Raw genomic sequence first — 22,904 nt, forward strand, 5'->3', positions numbered from 1 at the left:
TTGTGGTGAACAGCTGTTTTGAAGACCTCAAGGGAAGAGTGGGATTGAAGAATGTGTGGGAGTTTGTTGCAAAGGTGGGGAAAAAAGAGGAATGAATAAATGAAGGTGAGCAGTGATTCTTGATTTTGTTAGTTTTTCCAGAAGGGAGTTGGGGTGGACCTTGAGAACCCTGCAGAAATAGGGGTGGGACAGATAACAGACAGGGCAGGGGGAGTGAGACTGGAGAGGAGATGGTAGAAGACAGAAAGACCACCAACCTGCCTGTGGTGAGAGAGTGAGAGCCCCAAAGACTAAATCTCACCACGGGAGATACCAATGATCCGAAATGCCTTGGTTTCCACAGCGTGAAGCTGATAAAGGTGACAGGCAAGAGCACCAGCCCAGACGGGAGAGCAGTACTCCATCAGTCGTGAATGTCATTGTGTAATTTGGTCAACTTTTCATATAGAATCTGGAAACTTGTAATTTTTCATTTCCTATGTTTACAGTGAACACAAAAACAGCTGTTTCTAATTTTTTTATTCACAAGCAGTCACCAAAATCCAAAATTTGAGAAATCGCCATATTTTACCCATTGTAGCACATTCAGAGATAATTAAAAAAATATCTGTTCAGCTAAATTTAACCCAGTTCGGCATTATTTACGAACCCCCCAAAAGATGACGGCCAAATATGCACAAAAAGGACGTTATGTAGTACTGAGAACATACAATTTGAATGGATGTGCAAATACAAAACACAAAGATGCTTAGGCATATATAATTATTTAGTCATCCAAGTCCTCATTTTCCTTGTCATCGCTTGAATTCTCAACAATTGCGACATTGTTGCATGTGTCCTCAGCTCCTTCACACTTGCAGAGCTCTGTACAGGCTAGATTATGTGCCTTACAAGAGCACCGTCCACTGCACTTACTGGTGACACAGGAACACTTCACAAGTTCCACCACAGCCTCCGGTGCTGCTGGAACTTTTGAGACAACTGGAACATAGTGGCGGTCCTCCAGTTGTCGCTATCCCAGAGTAACAGGATCCAGTAGAATTGGTACAGCTACCAAGTCTTGCAACCATATGTTGGCTTGTAGGTGTGCACACAATATATGTTCAGTGATACATCCTTGAGTCGGAAGTAGCTTCTCCACACGTTTGACGATTTGATTTATGTGCTTGCAATATTTGCTGAGAGATGACCGTTGCTGACTGATTCAAATCATGTGTTCAGGCTTCAGTTTTTACTGTGTACATGCCCTTCAAGATCCATAGAATCATGCTATGTAGTTCATGTGGAACTACATCTTCTGCTGAGTTTTCCAGCGTTCCATTGAAAACCCAAGGGTCCTTTTTGACCTGCTCAATCGATTTATGTAGCACCATGGAAGCTTCGAAGATCTTCTTCATGTTATCATGTGGGTCAGGTCTGTGTACTGCTTCTCCGACTGCTGCGTTTTGTTTGGCTTTGGAATGTATCGGCGTAGGCTTATTTGGCAATAGTGTGAACTGAACGAGTTTGACATTCTTCTCGATTTTCTGTCGCAACCATCTCCGTGCTGTTTGGGCATTTGAAAATCTTGACCAATATTCAATATCGTGTTGTTTCATCTTCCATACATAGTCCTTTTCTGCTTCATCGATGGGTATGATTTCACCTTGTTCGATATGCTCCTGTATTTCAGCAAAGAACTCGATTTTGGCTGCTATATAGTGAACAGTTGTTTCACTATCATTGGTATTGCCACCGGTAGGGGCATTTGAGGAGGGTAGACTGTCTCCAGCACACTCAAGCTCACGCTTCAGAAGTTGCCACTGTTCAGTTATAGACTGCTTGTGATACACAATGTCCTGTGACAGTGCATCATTGTCAGATATGACATTAGCATCGTTCACTTTCCACTATGGGTTGTTGGAGTGTTGCACTATATCATGTATCAGAGTTCCAATATTTCCTGACCGGCATTCGTGCAAAACATCTTGAACTTTGCCTTGGCAGAAAAAGCACTTACTTTTATCGTAGTTCATGGATTTTGAACGAGTGTGTCTTCCTGATGCTGACAGTTCTTCAGGTTCTCCATGGTGCGATGAGGTAGCTGGTCTCCCTATGGTTCGTTGAAGAAGTCTAACATCGGATGTTGCACAGGCTCGTTTATATCGCTTTTCATCATGTTTTATATGTTCTTTATTGGTGCTTGCCACGTAGCATGTTCTCTGCCACACAACATGCTTGTCACTTAGATCACCTGCTGTGAAGTCCCCGATTGTTTCACTGAGTGTAATGAACTCACTGTTCCCAAAACTCGCTCTCAAACGAACCGCTGTCAAGAATTTGTTGTACGTTGAATGTTCCTCACATTGTGGTGGTTCTTTCAATTGCTCTTGTTTGGAGCTCTGACACTTTATGCATTGTTTATAGTTTATTTCTGTGCGCGCCCTTTTCTCCGGGGGTTCTTCACTCTGTGCCATGACTTATCTGCAAATAGAGAAAAAACACATAATTGATAATTTTTATGTAAAAGACACCACGTATATTGTCTAAATATGAAGGGTCAGGCAAAGATATCAGAGTGGTCATATTGATGAGTGTTAAGGATTATGATTATGATGTCTATTATTATAGATCTTCTACTGCATACACTGTGTCTGAAAATACGAAACGAAATTTGTCATCAAAATTTTTATCGATTTTTCGTCACTCGCTGGCCGCCATCTTGGATTTTTGGCATGAGCAATGTTTGGAAAAATTGGAAACAGCTGGTTTGTAGTTCTATGTGATCTTAGGAAGTGAAAAAACACAAGTTTCCAGATTCTATATGAAAAGTTGACCATTGTATGAATTGCTACATAACAACATACACTACAGGCTGTGGATAAAAGCTTTGTTTGGTGGGAAAAAAGAAGAATGATTGTTTGGTGGGAAAAAGATAAACGGTGGGAAAAAAGAGGAATGAAAAAAGAGGAATGACCTGAGTGGTCAGGAGCTCAGGTGGGCCAAGGAAGGACTTTGCACAACAGAGGATTCCCAGTCGGCAACTGGCTTTGGAGGCTTTTTTTTTTTTTTTTTTTTTTTTTTTTTTGTATACCTTGGTCGAGGCTCGTATGAGAGCTAACACACAACTCACAGCAAGGAGGCATGAGACAAGAGGGGCGGGAGTGGAAGGGACAAAACATTGGGGAACAGACACAGGTGAACTGTGGAAGGGAGAGGGATGGGGATGGGACGGGGAACATGGCGAGGGGAAGATGGACATTAAAGGGACTTTCAGGAAGGAAAGCAGGAGAATTGAAGGAAGTGGGCTTGGGTGGATTATCGGGGGTAGAAAAGATCGAGGATTTGGATGGGGGAAGATAAGAGGTGGTGGTGAACAGCTGTTTTGAAAGCCTGGAGGGAAGAATGGGAAAGAATAGAGTGAGGAAGTTTATTCCAAAGGCGGGAAAAAGAGGAATGAAAGAGTGAAGATGAGCAGTGATTCGTGATTTTGGTAGTTTTACCAGAAGGGGGTTGTTGGCGGACCTTGAGCGCCCTGTGGAAATGTGGTTGGGACAAATCACAGAGAGAGCAGGGGGGGCAAGGCTGGAGAGGAGTCGGTAGAAGACAGAAAGACCACCGACCAACCTGCGGTGATTGAGTGAGAGGCCCAAAGACTCAGCTTCATTGCGGGAGATGCCAATGATCTTAAAAGCCCTGGTTTCGACAGCGTGAAGTCGAGAAAGGTGGGAGGCAGGAGCACCAGCCCAGAGGGGAGAGCAGTACTCCATCAGGCTACGGACAAAAGCTTTGTAAGTGGTCAGGAGCTCAAGAGGGCCAAGGAAGGACTTTGCACGACGGAGGATTCCCAGTCGGCGACTGGCTTTTGAGGCAAGGTTGGAAATGTGACTTTCCCAGGAAAGGTCATGGCAGGTCGTGAGGCCCAAAAGTTTGAATGAAAGGACTTATTCCAAAGGATTGTTGAGAAAGTTGATGGGGTGGGTGGGGGGTGGATTATAGACAGTCCTTTTGGAGAAACATAGTGAGAATGTGAGATCTGTCATGATTGAAAGACATGTTCCAAATGTTGGACCAGCTTGTGATTTTATCCAGATCTACAGAGAGTGAAGAGGCTGCTCCTTGCCGGTCTGCGGGATGACGGATGGTACGGCAGAGGGTGGAGTCATTAGCAAAGACATAAAGAAGATTTTCCAGAGAGTCGGAGAGATCATTGATGAAAACCAGAAAAAGAACAGGGTCCAGAACGTTGTCTTGAAGAACTCCATCCAGGACAGGAAGAGGGGATGAAAGAACTCCATGAAGCACCACATGTTGACTGCGACAGGAGAGGAAGTCTGCGAGCCATGAGTGGAGATTGACTTGGATACCATTGGAAGAGAGTTTGGTGAGCAGGGCGGGGTGCCAGACCGTATTGACAGCATGTGATATGTCTAGGGAGATGGCTCTGATCTCAAGTGTGGCATTGAGGACCTCCATCCATTGTTGGGAAAGCAGGAGCAGCAAGTCCAGGGAAGAGTCACCTGGTCTGAATCCAAAGTGATGATCCAACTTGATGACCCATTAACCTTTCTGAACACAATCCTCTATATTTGCTGGGTTTTTTTTTTGTGTTTTCTCCCCTTCACTCTGCTCACCTCATTTCCTGTTCATTCATTCACATGATCTTTATCCCACTGTCGGTTCTCTCTTGCTCTTCCATGAGCGTCACTCCTCTGAAGAAAAGAAAAAGTGAACGAGAGACCGATGTGCTGAGCCTTTCGGCATAAAACCATGAGAGTTGACAAAGAGGCATGAAAATGAGGGAGGGGTTGTCATTGTTTGCTTCGGGGAAGAGTGCAAGGGCTGTGATTGCGAGATGAGAATACGACATATTTTGTACTCTTGACATACTGTAATATATTTTTTGGTTTCATAAAATATAAGAAATTAAAACTGTGTTGGCTTATCCTGATTTACCACTTGAGTGTTGTTTTTTTAACTTACAAACCAGTGTAATTTTTTAATTACATTGACAGTGTAACAAGCATTGGTTCAGCCAGTTATAATTTAATAAAGAAGTTGACACTATGGTTTTCGAAGTCTCTCCCCACTGAGCATGATACTGTAGTAAGACGAATTGCCACAGTCACGGCTATTTTCATGGCTTCTCCAGCTATTACAGTCCCCAGGGATCCTGCACATTTCATGAGATGTAGTTGGATTGCAGAGAAGATAAATGGTTTAAAGAAAGTTGTTTTTACAGGTTTGTATGCTTGGGCAAAGTAACTCTCCACTTTTCAGCAATGTCCTTTTGTGAAATGATAAATGTTGCTGGATTTTGCAAACCCCTTTCACAAGATTCTCAAATTTCTTTCCCACTATTGTGGCAAGTTGTCTGTCTTCACGATAAATGAGTTGTAAATGGAAGAATTGGGCTCCACTTTGAGTGCAGTGATGTGTTTTCCAGATCACATTGTTATTATGATCTCGTGCTTGTTTCCGGTGCGCAAGGATGACATGGGATTTCAAATGACATTGGATGGCATGGGATTGCTTGCACAAGAGCACTCATGGCCTTGGAACTTTCTCTGTTAATGGGAGGAAATAAGGCCATAAGAAGGCCACCCAGCTGGAAGATTGCTTAGCGGCCTTCATAAGGCCTATCCTTGCATGTGGCCTTCTGTGGCAGCCTTCCTATCAGTAGTGCAAATATATGATTGTCCTTGTTTATCAGTTGTCTAAAGTTTTAAGTTGGTATTTCCCTCATTTAGTACAAATTAATTTATAGCAACTGATACAGATATGACAGGTAAGTGAAAATCTACTTCCCTTGATTTATTTATTTTTATCAAATGGAAGAAGCATAATCTTTGATTGAAATCCAAATGGTCCACTTGACTCTGCAATTGCAGTTATGGATGATTGCACTATTAATTATTTTGAGGAGCTATATTCTTCCATCTGTGAACCTGATAGCATTTAGGATCCTTCTTCTACTTCTTCTTCTTCTTCTGTGTGGCAGCTTGGTTGCTGGGTAGCTATCATTTTGTTGTGGCATGACCATTCCTCTGTTGTTGTGCCGCTATACCAGTACACTGGTGCTCATTTCGCCAACCTCAGAAGGATGACAGGCTGAATAAACCCCACCTGTTATTAATTCAGCGGGAAAAACGGGGCTCAAACTCAGGACCAGAGGATCTCAAGCCATCCATCCTAACCACTAAGGCAACACCAGGCTTAGCATTTAGCATTACATGTTTGTGAGTATTTTCTTCCTCTTTGAGCAAACAACTATTATTTTAAAAAGCAAAATTGTCTTGCTGAATGGTCTCTTTGCTTGTTGATTAAATAGTACAGCAGAAGTTACTCTGTACACATCCCACAACACACCAGACTCTATGGTTGATGATGATATGAGAGAATATGATATATTCTCTTTGGTTGATTCATTCTCTCGACCCAATGAAATAAAGGATTTCATTCGATCTCGAGATATTACTGCAGCAATAACACTCACAATAATATGGGCTAAAAAAAATTAATATACAGTCAATGAAAGCTGGCAGTGAAGAAAACTTAGACAAGCCACCCACCCCTGTACCCCCAGCCGCCTCCAAAAAAGGATCTTCAAGAAAGATGATATGAATCTTGACATCCTGCTAGTACTAATTAAATTACACTAAGGTACGTTTTGAGGATGACCATGCAAGCTTTCATTGAAATTCTAAGTCTCTAGAATTCAAGATTAGACAATTTTGAGATTGCTTTGTAACTGTTGAGCTACTACTCATCATGTAAGACTTGAGCCCCAGAATTGCACTTTAGTTTGTCTCAAGTCAGTGTTTTTAACCCATATTCAGGATATAAGAAGGTGACCGCAAGACCTTGTGACTCTAGATTAAGATAAAGAAAGGGCTGAGTTGAGTACAGAATAATAATAATAATAATAATAATAATAATAATAATAATAATATTCATGCATAAATCATTCTTCATTATTCACTAAATCACTCAGATGCAGATTTACAAGAGCTAACGGATGACTTTCATGAAGGAGCGATGCATTTCAGGCTTCAAATGAACAACAGAAAAGCAGAATTTTTTTTTTTAGCAGTCCACTCTAAATATAGACAAATTACTGCTCGAAATGACTGATAAACTTGTTAAAAATTTAAATATACAGGGTGTTCCAAAAAGACCTGGACAACTTTGGTTGTTAATATATTTAGAACCACAAATTATACAATGATACCCCTTGGTTTATATGATACAGAAACTCATAAGTTTTTGTGCACACCATCAATACACTTCAATGTGAGCTCCGTTTGTCACGCAGGACATCAAGGTGGTACACGAGTTCTTGCCATGTTCGGCTCAGCATGTTTGCGTCCACCAGTGTGCATGCAGCTGTTATCCGAGAACGAAGATCCTGCAGGTTTTCCACCTTGGTGTTGTAGACATCTTTGACAAATCCCCACAGAAAAAAAATCAAGGAGGTTATGTCTGGTGATAATGGGAGCCAGGCGGTTGGTCCGTCTCGGCCAATGCAGCAACCTGTAAATTTTCATTCAGGACGGCTCAGACTACTAACGCCGAATGACGATGAGTGCCGTCTTGTTGTAAAATGATATCGGGTTTGCTGGTCTTCAATGTGTGGGAAGGCAAATCCTTCCAACATGTTCCTGTTAATTGTTGAGGTCATTGTGTCCTCTACAAAGAAAAACGGACCCAACAAGCAGTCATGGAGAAGGCCACACCACACATTGACCTTTGGACTGTCACGTATGTGTTCAATGACCATGTGAGGGTTTTCAGAGCCCGAAATCCTCACAGTGTGCCAGTTGACCTTCCCAAAATACATGAAAGCAAGCTTGTCTATGAACATGACCTTTTCGGGTAATCTTCATCACCCTCGATGCGACTGGGCATTTCCAAGGCAAACACCTTGCATTTTGGTCCGTCATTTGGTTTGAGTTCCTGCAGAATCTGCACCTTATAGGCATAAAACTTCAGAGTTTTATGTGAAATCCTGTGTGGAGTGGTGGTTGGTAGTCCCAGTTCTCTGGATGCGTGTCAAATTGATTTCCTGGGCCTTTGTTGAAATGATTCACGCACTCGTTCAACATCTGCTGCACTAGTGCTTGATCGACTGGTACTTTTTCAAACCCAGGCTAGTTGGCTTAGAGGCAAGTGTGAATTCCTCCAGTCTAGGCCATCCTGCCAGCCTCCTTTTTTATCCTCGCCAGAGGAGAGGGTATTGCATTTGGGTTCATTTGTCTGTCTCTGTCTGCCTGCCTGTCTGTCTGTCTTTGTTTGTTTGTTCGTTTATTTGTCTGCACAGAACTTTAGTGTTTTTCTCCGCAACCGCTTGTCAGATTGAGATGAAATCTTCACCATAGAAGCAATGACTCGTGTAGAATGTTTTATTGATAATTATGACATCATAGGTCATGTATTGTGACAGCCATGTTGGAAAAAAACGCACAAACTCTGGTCCTCTGTATCACTGAAACCACATCAAGGAAAAAAATTTAAAGTTGGCTCGTGGCAAGTACTCCTCATGGGGAATAAGTGTGATGTTTTTTTTTTTTATGAGGTCATAGGTGCCTTTGTTATAATGTCATAATTGCATATTATAATGCTACATCTCATCAGTATGAAAATTTTTGAGGGTCATCTAAGGATAAAAGAGTCCACAGAAAAATATTTGAAGAAGTCATCAGTCACATGATTCGGCAGCCATATTGTTGAAAAAAAACCTTCAAAAATCTTCTTCTCTGAAGTGGCTGAACAGATCGAGGTAAAACTTTACAAGTATGACCGACCGCCTATTCATGGGTAGCAAAAGGTTCACACATATGACATCATAGGTCACATGGTTTGGCAGCTATATTTGATTTTCCCTAAAACCTATAAAAACTAGAACGGGCACTCATAGAGCGCATACCTTCGCCGCCATTACTTTTTTTGTTCTTGGTATGAGTGTGGGGAACTGGTTTCATATGAATGGTCTTATGACACAAACCACATATCTATGTCATGACCCCCCCCCCGACTTTCGGGGGCTACGGACTAGACAACAATCAACTCACGTCGTTTTGGCGAGTCTTCACTCGCAAGCTCGGTGAATACGTTTAAACAAGAGAAGGTAATCTCATAGCAACCTCAACAAAAGTCAGTCATTGTATAATACTATATTTAGGGGTATTAGCACACACAAGTTCCTGTTTTTAAAAATACTTTATTTTCAAGTTCGTGACCCCCCTGACCTTTGACCCCTAACCGGTAACAAGAGTATGGGCGTCATTGTGTCATATTGCATATCACAAGATGGGGCGTTGAATTCTGAACATTTTGGCGTTAGTTGCATGCAAATTGAATAAAAATTGACCGTGTTATCGTAAAAAAGACGATTTTGACCTTTTCGTGACCTTGACCTTTGACCCGAACGATCCCAAAATCTAATCGAATGCTTCCTGGCTAATAACCAATCATCCCACCAAATTTCATGCAATTCGGTTTAACACTTTTTGAGTTATATGAATCACAAGATTACAAATAAATAAATAAATAAATAAATACACACACACTGACCAAAACATAACCTTTCGCAGAATGCGAAGGTAAAAAACTCTTCTACAGAATGGTTGGACAGATTGAGGGGAATCTTCACATAATGTTCCCCAAAGCCTTGGGGATTACAGGATATTCACGAATAAATTGATGTCACATGGTCTGTAAGGCATATTGGATTGAGCGAAAATCTTTTTAAAATTCTTTCTCTTGAACCACTTAATCAATCAATGTGAAACTTCACAATTATGATCTCGTGATGATGCAGAATACATCTTTTAAATTTCAACCTGATCAGATGCATGGCCTGGCAGCCAGAATTATTTAATTTTTTGATATGGGTTATTTTTTTGATTTTTTTTATTTTATTTTTTTAATAATGCTCACATGGCTGTGCTTGGATGGGTTTGAGGGTAGAGGAGTAGCAGTTGAAATGTGAATCCTATCCGGGTTCCTCCTGATGACTTCATATTTGCTTTTTGCTTGTTCAGGTTCCATCTGATGTCTCCAATGCAGGACTCTACCTATTTGGTCTTCCATTTGATTTAAATTTAATCAATTTTAATCCCGTTATGAATTCAACTGAATAATAATTTTAAAAAACCGCTATGGGTCAGGTTCAGATGTCCAATCAAAGTGGGATGTCTTGGAACCCAGTCATCACTGCCAGCAATTATAAAGTGGCAGTTCTAGTTATGTCTCATTAATTATGTAACACACCGGCACACAAACAACACACAAAACAAGTCCTGGTGAGGGTCTGCAAACTCTGATTGCTCTTTTTCTTGTTAGTCTTGTTTTAATTCTGTTAAATATTACATGTCCATTATTCTTTGCAGGAAGTTTGCAATTGTGCTATGACCACAGCTGCATCATACTTCCTAGGTTGGCTGTTCCTTGAATCAATGTTATGCAATATTCAGTGAGAGTAAACGAGTTCTGATAAAGTTGCTAGGCACGATCACAGCAAAATAAACAAATATCTGGAGCAAAAGTGACAGCTGTCAAACTCAAAACGATGTTTCAGTTCATACATAATGTTTCATTAAACACTCGAAAATATCACCTGCCGCTTCGCTGACAGGTATAACAAGAGAAGTGGTGGTGAGTAAAGAGGGATTGGAGAGAGAGTGAGGCACGAGAGTGCTACACTTTATTAGGAGTGGGGAGTGAGGAGGAGACATAAAGAAAGAAAGAGAGAGAGGTTGAAAAAGAGAGAAAAATGAGGTGGGGGGGAGTTAGCAAAGATAATGTTATGTTTTGCTTTGTCATCACGCACACACACCGACACACACACATACACACACACACACACACACACACACACACACACACACACACACACACACACACACACACACACATACATACACATATACATACACACACATATACACACACACAAACACACACACACGCATATCTACACACTCATATGTCTATATAAAGGCACTTCCATATTTGCGTCAAAGAGGTGTTCCTGGAGAATATTGTTTAATTCCAAATAATATCAATCAAACTTTAAAACCCCCATTGCCGTTTAAGTGTATTAAAGGGGGATTGCGTTTCTGACAGAAAAGAAAATTGAGTGGAAATTTTTCAAAGAGTAAATTAATTAAAATATTATTACAATAAAATACTATACATGTAGGTCTAGTCATCTTTTTTTCCTGTGCACCACAAGGCTGCGAGAAGTATCATTGACTGAGGATGTGGCAGTGCTGCTGATGCAGTGCCCCTGTAGGTTAGAGTAGTAATTTGGAATTTGTCCAGGAAGCTTTGGATAGTTCCTCTTCTCTTCACAAAGGACACTACAAAGGGATATTTAATGTTCAATGGTTTGCTTTTTGGCCACTGAAAACATCTTTTCAATTCTCTCTTGAATTAGCAGTTTGCTTTACTCATTCTAATCCCCGAATTACCTCCACCATCGAAGGTGAAGGACATTATGTTTTCACCCCTTTCTGTCTGTTTGTTAATTTCCGGAACCCTTTGGATTTCGGCAATTATGTTGGTCGGTTGTGTGTCATTCTGTGTCTGTCTGTTTGTTTGTGTGTTTGTTTACCCTGTAGCAGCCACACCGTTTCGGCGATCATGACCAAACTGGGTACAGACGTCGGTCATGATCCAACTTAGACACTTGTCGTTAATGGTGAATCTAGGTCAAAGGTCAAGGTTAAGGTCACTGAAAAACCGAAATTCTTATTTTTGCAATAACGTCCGCTAAAATGGTCGTGTCGACTTCAAACCAAATCCAAAATGTACATCTTCCAATTCTGCATCCAACCATATGTCTCATTGGTGTCACACCAACACCCTTCTTGGCGGTTGTGGGTCGAATGTCAGGGGATCGGGTAAAAAATTTCAAATTGCGATAAAAACGTCATTTTGATTCTGATTGACTTCCAATTTGGCATGTGGTATCTTGGTATGAGTGTCCTATTATGTGCCAAAAATGATGAAATTTGGTTCAGCCACTTCCGGTTACCATGGCAACAAATTTCCCAAATGATAAACAAATGCAAATTTTCAGATTTTTTTTGAAGTTTGACAGTGTCCACAATTTTGTAGATTTGTTCACAAATATTGGCACCCATGTAGACAATGGCATTGGATACTGATGTGTTAAGTTTGGTTGGCCTTCAATCAAGGTCAATGTCAAGGTCGACTATAAACCGTGAATCTTTTTTTTTGTCATAACGTACTCAAAAATGGTCGTATCGACTTCAAACTAGGCTTAAAATGTTCACAATTCATATCTCTAATTATGAATCATGGAGATATGACAGTTATTCCAGCAATTCCTTGCTCAACGAGCAATTTCATTTTGTTTGTGTGCAGGATATCTCAAAAAGTTTTGGACGGATTCGGACAAAACTTGACAGACAGGTTGGGTGTGTGACAAGGACGAATTGCTTCGATTTTGGTGAAGATCCGAATCCAGATATGGATACGAGAATTATTTAATTTTTTTAAGTGATTCTTCACCATTGAGCGAAAGGGCCAAAACCGATATAGTACATTATAGCATATTTCAAAAATGTTTTGAGCCCTATATGTTCTCGTGGATCAGGCATTACGTGGCGGAGGTATGCGCTCTTCCAACTGCCCTTCTAGTTTATTTTGTCTTCCAAACTCTGGGGATTTCCCCACAGAGAACCCAGTCATGGTTGCTACGCCTGCTGCTCACACTGCGGGAGCTTTTGCCAGCTTTAAAATGATTTCTGTTGCACTCAATGAAGTTACACTTTCGGCATATTCGTTTATCTTTTCTTCACTCAATAAAGTTGTTGTAACAGCAGAAAAAGTTAAGTTTAATGTTTTGGCAATTTCACTTGTTCTTGTGTAAATATGGAGAAGATGGGAGCATAGCCGTGCTTTAATAAATACGCTTATATGCTTCGTTATAAGAATCGGTAATTTCTTAACATTTTTAGATTTCATTACAGATTTAGACACTTATTTTTTTGAGATTACATCGTGTTCCCAAAGCAAGGCATTTTTTGTAGGCCAAATAAAAATGGCGGCTAAGACCCCTGTCAAGTGAAGTTGTGCTGACCAAGGATATGCCTATCATCTTACGATAATTCACCGTCTGTCTGTCTGTCTGTTCCAAGGTAATGCAAAAACGGCTGAACCGATTGCAACCATTTTTTGGGTGTGTAATCCTGGGACCCCTTGGAGTAAAATAGGCATCAATATAATAACATGACCCCCTTGATGCCATAGGGAGCGGGTGCTTCGAGTGAAGGTATGCTGTGAATTATCTTCAAAAGGGATGACTAAATTTACCCAAATACCCAGTTTTCGTTCATGCACTCCGTTGGACTTCTATTTGTGTTCACGCAAAGTTTCCGGCCGCTCGGTTTCATGGTTTTGGAGTTATGGAGAAGATGCACACACACATGCACACACGCACACACACACACACACACACACACACACACACACACACACACACACACACACACACACACTGACATTTGTTATTGTAAATATATAAGACGAGAGACTTTGGGACTGATTGTGGGTTGGCTTGCCAGGTCTTTATTACCTCACTGGGTACTTGTTATAACTCAGATATTCTTGTCAGTCAGTAAATATTGACATTTACTATTCACATAAAAGTACATTATTTGTTGATGATAATGGAGTACAGACACTTCATGCTACTGAGATCCCATATACTGTATTGATATGTCCATTATCTAGTATTCACCAATGTCATTGTCTCGTCTGGGATTAATGTTCAAGCTCCACTGTGAACTTTGGATAACTCGATAAATTAAAATATGAACAAAGCTTTAATACCTCCACCACCGAAGGTTGACGGAAGTTATGTATTCACCCCCTTTCTGTCTGTCTTTCAATAGCTGTTTGTCTGATTGTCTCTGAACAGGATATCTTAAAAAGTTGTGCACAGATTCGGACAAAATTTGGTGGAGAGACAAGGATGCAATGATTAGATTTTGGTGAAGATCCGGATCTGGATCTGGATACTAGAATTTTTAAAGTACTTATTCACCATTGAGAGATAGGGCCAAAAACTATTTCTAGCATATTTCAAAAAGTTGTGGACAAGCTATGACAGAACTTGGTGGATGATCAGGTGACAAGAACAAGCCTAAACAATTTTGGTTCAAGCCTGGATCTCGATCCGGTCTATCAGTGGGATACAAAATGCAAACTGGTCAGCCTGGTGAAGGTATGTACTCTACAAAGTGCCATTCTAGTTTGTTGATATATCCACCCACTGGGACAATCCTCTGTACAGAGCATCACTGCTGCCAAAGCAGTCTACTGGGCTATTTGGTACAATCATGGACATGTCACCACTCCAACACGGGATACTCAAATGGCTCAATCATCCCAACAAGGTGGTACTCATTTTGCTGACCTCAGAAGGATGTCAACCCCACCTGGTATTAATTAAACAGAAAAGCAGGATTTGAACTCAGGATGCTCGGATCCCAAGCTCACCACCATCCCAAGCTCTCCACCATCCCAGGCTCACCACACTAACCATTAAGCCAACACCAGGAATAGTTTCGTGATGGGATGGGGTAACTTATGCATCTTATATGCTATTTGCCACAATCACCGATTGCAGTCTATGAGTCGGTGTAAACAACATTGTCATGCTCGTATCAACAAACAGGTTTTACGTTGTAAATATTCAACATGATTAACCTCCATCACTCAATACTGACTCAAAACAAATCACATCTAATATGAATACACAGAAAGAACACGATGGTCTCAGATTATCATGACATTTGGCATCTTCTGAGTCTTGGCTTCAGACTCTGACTCAAAACGTTGAACAATAGCTTAACAAATCAAATGAAAGAGGAAAAAGATAGATTGAGGGGAATTTGGGGATACAAATAAAAAATAAGTATTATTTGAAAGGTTTAAATTAAACAAGGACACAAGACAACATGATTTAACAAGGACATCTTTTGAATTGCCTTCTAGTATTTTTTACACATTATTGAAGCTCATATCAAATCAAATCTGACATTATGGAGGATTATCATACACAGATGGGCAAGGAGCAACAAGTAAATTTGGGACAAAACAATCTGACAAGAAAAGGTGTGTACGCAGGTATGTGTGGGAGATTGTGCTTTGGGTGGGTTCTAGAGAATTTGGTTAATGGTGGTAGAAGAGATCATGGATTTGATTGGAAGATGACAGATAACAGTGGGCTTCCACAATGATGCTCTGGAAACAGAAATGGAAATCAACTTACATCAGAAGACAATTTAAAGGGGACAAAGGAGTGTATCTTAACAGAAAACTTGGACTTTAACAGTTGAACAAATAGAGGGTTACTGGATAAGTGTGTGTGTGTGTGTGTGTGTGTGTGTGTGTGTGTGTGTGTGTGTGTGTGTGTGTGTGTGTGTGTGTGTGTGTGTGTGTGTGTTCTAGTGTGGCTGTAGAGGGGCAGAGTGTTGAAAGAGCATCATATCCAAGATCGGGTTGGACATTGTAAAAGGCCGAGAGAACACTAACCTGTCTGTAATAGTCAGGTTCACTATGTTAACAAATATTTCGTTCAAAAATTTTGGAGATTAGCAACCTGTACGTTTTTAGAATCATCAGAGCATGGAGAATCCGACAATCCATGTTGGCATTTGCACAGACACCTGAATGGCCGACATTTTGGATTTTCGAAATGGCCACCACAAATACATCTTTTACGCTACCTCGGCTTCTAGTCAATCTAGAAACTTAATTAAGTATGCTTATCCTATGTTTTCTGGGTCAAGGAATCCAACAAAGGCCTCAAAATAGTGCTCAGGATTATAGAAAAGCAACAAACAAAGGTAATTGAAAACCATTGTCTTTATATTTGTGATATAACTGTATTACATAATACATGTTGCAAGTCCTTTGAAGTTATAGTATGGGTTTATAAAGCAAGAACGCAGCCTTGTTAGTTAACAGGTTGAACTATAAGTTCTATAAACAGGATCTACTGGGTCTATATCGTTCAGGAATATGCTTTTACAGATCTTCATCACTGTCCTGAGTGTCATTTTTGGCATTACAGTCCGTGTCATTTTCCACACAAGCAGTCACTTCCACACAAACAAGCCTGTGCCAAGTTGTGCAAGCCAAGTTGTGTTTCCTGCATGAACACCTCTGGGTTGTGCAATGGGCTTTACACTGACATCTGACCAACTCTACAATGGCCTGTGGTGCAGGTGGAACCTTCATGGTGGCCGGATTATCTCACCATGGTCATTCTGATTATAGCCATGTTTGAGTGGGTCGAACAGACGTTGCCACATCATGGTGGCTTGGCACCACACTCTACCCTCTCTACGCACACACATTCAATGTGCTCCTCAAAGGCATCAACTGCAGGAGGCAACTTGCTGATTTCTGCCAAATGTTTGCAAAACAGATGCCACTTTAGGTCAGGAATACTTGTTATATGGATGCCTTTTGGGCAGTACATTAAGCATACAAAGTTGGCCAATGCATCCTTCACCTCCTGTGTTAGGTCACCTTCCTCTGTCAGTTTCATCAGTGCTGAGATGATGTCCCTGTCAACCTTCATGTACTGTTGAAACCACTTGGTTTTACCTACTCCAGAGAATCTTCCAACATTGGCTGCTCCAGTTAATACGTGGAATATCGGTAAACGCTGCTGCCTTGTCTCGTCCCAGCACACTCTAGATTGGCTCAACCTCCAAAGTACCTGATACCATACATATCGCAGTGTGTTTGCAGAGCTTGTCGTAGTGTGCAACAGCCAGAACCAAGACATTGGTATCTGGGCTGAAGAAGACCATCCGTTCTTCAGGACAGCTCTGTGATGCAGCTGCTGCTATGCAGATAATCAATGTATCAGACTCCTCACGGTTGTTATCTTCAAACTGCATGTTGTGGTTGCACCTGCCTTTTGGTTTTGAAAGCATACATGATGTTCTGGCTTAATGTCAGTGCTGATTGGTCCACTGTCCTGTGCCTCATCTCTGTTTGCAACTCCTCTTCAGGTCCTACCAAAATCCAACGTATAAGGCTGTACAACTCTGGTGGAATGTCTTCTGCCGTGCTCAACATGGTAACCGTGTCTGACTGTTTCTTCTCGTCAGTGAAGTTCACAATACTTCTGCATATTAGCTTAGCTGTCTTGAATAACATCTTTCTATTGTCGATTTCACTCGCATGGTCTTGTATCGTAGACGTGTGCACCATATCTTATTCACAGGCTTCAGGACAGTAAAGAATTGATGGCTTTTATCTGTATTTCTGCCTCACTGACTTCACACTTGATAAACCTGGAAGAATCTTATCCTTCAGCCATTGTCTTGTCAGTGTTGGTGTATGGAGATGTATGTTTTTCTATGATGTCCATGGGGAGATATGCTTTGTTTTGAGTTTGTATGTCAACGAGATCAATCAACTCGATCAAGCATGACATCTGCAGGGACAGGGATGCCATCATGGATTTGGCATTGTTACTGGTATGATCCCTGACGACATGGAACACATGTTGTGTCCAGCACAGCTTGTAATATCTGACATCTATTGCATGGGCATCACATGGCGATATTGCATTGCTTAATCTTGTCATCAACACTGGATCTTGGGAAATTTATACTGCTTGCCTGAGCGCCTTCCCCGAGTTCCCGGTTGTAACTGTGAAGAGAGCTTGACCGTTATCCGATTGACAGAAGAAGCACTGGACTTTTGACAGGTTTTGTTGCAGATCTTGTGAATGGCATTGATGTTCCTGGTGTATCTGCTCCCATTTCTGAGCTTGATCTTTTATAGCCACGTTTTTTTACGGCATACCGTCCTGAAGACATCGAATGTTCAAAGCGGTCTCTGGCTCACTGTAACTCTGCCTGGTTTGTGGCAGAAGAATAGCAGCTTCGATGCCATGTTGTTTCCTTGTCGAGGAGCATTTCTTTGGTACATCCTTGAAGACGTCTTTGAATTGCAAAAAATTGTCCATCATGTACGCCGGCTCACTCCATCACCACATCAAGTAGTTTCTGGTAGGATTCGGTCCTGGGATTCAGAACAACTGCCCCTTTACTGGTGTTAGACTTCTGACAGAAGATGCATAGTTTCCAGTCGACAGGCTCCTTGGAGTTGTCATCATCAAGGCTTTCATCCATCATCATGCCTTGAAAGTACAGATCAACATCCAGTGTTAGATGAACAGAACTGCTGCCATGATACATATTTCCTGAAAATGAATCACGTGTTAGAATAATTAGGAGTCCAGCTATACGACAAATGGATTCCTTGTCTCTGGAAACATGAAATAGGCATATTGAATGAAGAGTTTATAGGTCGGAAGATGGGAGCAGAATATTTTTTGTATCACTCAGTGGCGTATATATGCCCCTGGTATCACTGACCTCTGGAGAGGTAAAAAGTCCTAAAAGTGAAGCAAGTGTTAGGATTGGAAGCACAATTATGCCACCAATGGTTTTCTTGACCCAGAAAACATAGGATTAGCCTATTTAATTATGTTTCTAGGTTGACGAGAAGCCGAGATAGCACAAATTATGTATTTTATGGTGGCCATTTGAAAATCCAAAATGGCGGCCATGCAGGTGTCTTCTCAAATGCCAACATTAATTTTGGGATTCCCCATGCTCTGAAGATTCCAAAAATGTATAGTTTTGCTCATCTCCAAAAATGTTGAATGAAAAAACATTGTGAACCTCACTATAATGAGAGAGTATCAAGCTCAGAGCCTTGTTTGACATGCAAATGCTTGGCAGATCAGATACTAAGAAAGAAAGTGCCTTGTCTGTGCTTGGCATTGTAGGCAAGCTTATAACAAAGGATATGCCTGGAGGGTCATTGTTCAACTGAACTGATCTTCATCCAGAGGTTGATCAGTGAAGTTGATAGATGAGGAGGATTGTTGAATGATCTTTCTGCAGAGGTCGTAATGATGTGCAATTCACCTGAATTAAATATCATTTTCCATCTTTTGGGACAGATTTTGAATTTATTGAGGTCTGCTTTGAGTGATGCAGATCCAATTTTTCAATGGGATGATTAACTCTTCTATGCCATAATGTAAAAGCTTGACAGAATGTAAAACTTATCTGCACCATTTCAAAGAGAACTTTGCAGAGATTCAGTGGTCATTTGTGTAAACCAGGAATATAATTGAACTCACAATGCTGCAATGAGACCAAGAGCCTCTGATAGGGAGATCATGGGGTGATGCCAACTACTGCTACATGCTGATTGAGCGCAAGCAGCTGGTAAGCAAGGCAGGCATGGAGGCAACCTTGAACAACATAGGAAGAGAGCTTGGTGAGAAAAGCATGTTGGCAGACATTACCAAAAGCTTGAGAATGTGTCAATAAACATAGCTGTGACCTTTATTTGACAATTAAGGCCACCATACATTTCCATCCCAACTAATGCATGTTGACTTTTCTGACTTTGAGCAAAATATAATGGAATGGAAAAAGTTTTGATTTGAGTGCAGTGCAGGAATGGGTGAGAGATAAGGACTTTAAGGACAGAAGACAATATATTTTGAGAAAAAATTTTTTTAACCTATTTATTCCAGGATAGTTTTAATGATGCGACAAAGCAAAGGTTTCACAAACATCATTACAATACTGGATCTTAATCCAGGAATACAGTCATGTTAGTTTGAGTGAACTGCATAGCCTTTATTTTCAAATGAATGGCAATTTTAGATCGTGACAAATATTTTCACTTGTGGTTATGTTCAAAATCAACCAGTTTCTGAAACAGTTCGAGCACTGAAAGCCTCATGATGTCGTGTACAACTGCTTTGGTTTGCACAAGAATGCCCTCCATCTCTCCCCCATTGCGTCAGGCTTTCTGAAGCCCTTCATATCATGACTTTCCACAAGTGCAGCCATTTGACAGGAATTCTGTCAATTTTTATTCCTTCTCTGAAGTCGCCGGAGGCATCGTGTTTTTGGGTTGTCCGTCTGTACGTACATACATCCATCCGTACATCCATCCATCCTAATTTTCTCTGTTTTCTCTGTAACCGCTTATCTGATCACCATAGATTTTTCACCATAAGTGTGACTACTCATGTGGAAGTGGAATGTTTTAATGATAATTATGACATCATAGCTTATGTGTTGTGGCAGCCATGTTGGAAAAAAGGAAAAAAACATTGGACCTCTGTATCTCAGAAACCACTTAATGGAAAAAAAAATGAAACTTGGCACATGTGAAGTACTCCTCATGGAAAACAAGTGTGATTTTTTTTTTTTATGATGTCATAGGTGGCTTCGTTATGACATCGTTATGACATCAGTATGAACCTTTTTGAGGGTCATCTATGGCTAAATTGTATGGGGAAAAAAAGGATGATGTCATCAAGCATGTGGTGTGGCAGCCATTTTTTTTTCCTTAAAAACCTACAAAAATCTTCTCCAAAACGGCTAAACGGATCAAGGCAAAACTTTACAGGTATTATCGCCGATCCACGAGGAACAAAAAGTTCTTCACCTATGACATCATAGGTCACATGGTCTGGCAGCTATGATTTTTTTGAAGAATAAACCTATAAACAATATTTTTCTCCAGAAAGGCTTGAGAGATCAAGGGGAAACTTCACCCACATGTTCCCCAAGCCTTGGGGATACCAGAGTGTTCACCAATAATTAATGGGTCACATGGTCTGGCAACCATATTGGATTCAACGGAAATCTTTAAAAAAAAATCTACTTCTCTTGAACTGCTTCAACAATCGATGTGAAACATCACAATTATGATCTAGTAATCATGTGGAATATGTTTTAAATTTAAACTTGATCGGATGTATGGTCTGGCAGCCAGAATTATTAAAATAATTTGAATCTGAGTTCTTGGACTGAAATAGTCTATGGACTGACGCTTCCATAGAGCAAGACTGGAAGCACCAAGGACCTGAAGACTCGGACTTTCGTCCTCCCGCACAGGTACCGGCAGCGCCACACCCCATGATCCAGTGAATCCATGACTCCCCAGGCCCGACCCAGACGTCTATTGAACTCTGACTCACAGCCAGTAGAGACATGAATATCACTGCCAAGGTAAGTGAATCTCTCCACGACCTCAACATCCTCACCACAAACAGACACAGACAGGACAGCAGCATCCAAGATGTCACCGAAAGCCTGGATCTTAGTTTTGACCCAAAAAACCCGTAATGCCAGCGGCTCCAACTCCTCTTTCAGCACCTCGAGGGCCCCCAAAAGGATGTCTAGAGTCTCCGCAAAGATGACTGCATCATCTGCAAAATCAAGGTCCGAGATCTTGACATTTCCAAACGATGCACCGCAGCTTGATCTCTCCGACATCCTCCCTAAAATCCAGTCCATACAAGTGCTGAAAAGTGTGGGGGCCAGTACACACCCCTGAAGAACTCCAGTAACAACTGGAAATAAGTCAGAGATGGTACCACCACACTTCACAGCACTCTCAGTACCAGAGTAGAGTTCAGACATCAGATCGATCAGTTTTGATGGCACCCCACGAAGACCGAGAATCCTCCAGAGGACATCCCGATTCACTGAATCGAACGCTTTACAGAGATCAACATAGGCTGCAAGCAGCCCCTGCCGAAACTCTCGTCTGCGTTCGGTGAGGACACGAAGGGCAAGGACACGGTCAATCGTTGACCTCTTTGGTGTAAAGCCTGACTGCTCTGGACGCTGGTGCTCAAGCAGATGATGGCGAACCCTATCAAGAATTATCCGAGCGAAGACCTTGCCCGGCACTGAGAGCAGCGTCACCCCTCGGTAGTTGTTGCAGTCTTGGCGATCACCCTTCCCTTTCCAGAGAGGGACACCAAGGCCCCTCTTCCAGTCAGTTGGGATGATGCCTGTGTTCCAGGCAGAGCACAAAACTGCATGCAACGACACGAGTGCAGCATTTCCACCAGCCTTGAGAAGTTCAGCATGGATGCCACAGATCCCTGGAGCTTTGCCCCGTTTCAACTGGTTCACTGCAGCCCGTGTTTCCACAAGCGAAGGTGGACCACAATTGATTCGAGGGTCAGCAACAGGGATTGTAACACCCTTGACGTCCAACTCGACAGCTGGGGGATCAGCCTGGTACAACCGCTCAAAGTAACCGGCCCAGCGGGCCTTCACTTCAGACTCCTCTGTCAAGAGCCTACCACTCTCTGCTCGAAATGCAGTGCTCCGAGGGATGGGCTTGGATGAACGTAATGCGCGAATTCCCCTGTAAGCGGGACGAGAATCACCTGTCCACAGGTGATGCTCTACCCCCTCACAGATTCCTCGCACATAGACCTCCTTGTCCACCCTCATTGCACATACAGTTTTACACCTCAGCTCCCTGAACAGCTCAGCTCTGCCATTCAGCCTGGCCCTGCGACTCTGGTCAATGGTATCCAGTGTCCCTTGAGAGACAAAATTCTTCTTTGCCCTGCGGTGAGCTCCAAGACATCCACCGGCAACATCAAGGACGGTGGTCTTGAAGGCACTCCACAACTCTTCAGGACCCCCCAAAGCACCCAGACCCCCTAAGTGTCCACTCAGCCTGTTCGCAAACTCCTCAGCTACTCTCTCATCCCTGAGCTTGCCAACATCCAGCCTAGGCTGGGATGGTACCATTCTCCAGGATTTAAGGTGCAGCTTTAGAGTTGCTACAACAAGCCTGTGGTCAGTATTGAGGAACTGAGCACTCCGGTAGACCCTGCAGTTCTGGATCATCCTCCAACGACCGTCAATGAGGACATGGTCAATCTCCTTTGCCACACTGCCAGCGTTGGAATACCAAGTCCAGCGATGAGCTTGTGGGCGCTGAAACCATGAACCAGCCACCCTAAGTCCATGACTTCTTGCAAAGTCAAGGAACTTCGTGCTATTCTGATTCTTAGT

At 41.9% G+C, this 22,904-nt stretch overlaps 1 protein-coding gene and 2 pseudogenes across 2 annotated transcripts in view; 1 reads left to right on the top strand and 2 right to left on the bottom strand.

The window, feature by feature from the left end:
* LOC147028964 (SPRY domain-containing SOCS box protein 4-like) overlaps positions 1-22,904 on the top strand; it is a 206,254-nt gene that overhangs the window by 43,205 nt on the left and 140,145 nt on the right. The gene's annotated exons all lie outside the window — the stretch shown is intronic.
* On the bottom strand, positions 574-2,456 carry LOC147028965 (uncharacterized; annotated as a pseudogene).
* Positions 16,722-18,201, bottom strand: LOC147028966 (uncharacterized; annotated as a pseudogene).

The sequence above is a fragment of the Eptatretus burgeri genome, chromosome 4 (genome assembly GCF_056783735.1).
Source record: "Eptatretus burgeri isolate ZD-2024b chromosome 4, Ebu_testis_v1, whole genome shotgun sequence".
In the NCBI taxonomy this organism is placed as follows: Eukaryota; Metazoa; Chordata; class Myxini; order Myxiniformes; family Myxinidae; genus Eptatretus; species Eptatretus burgeri.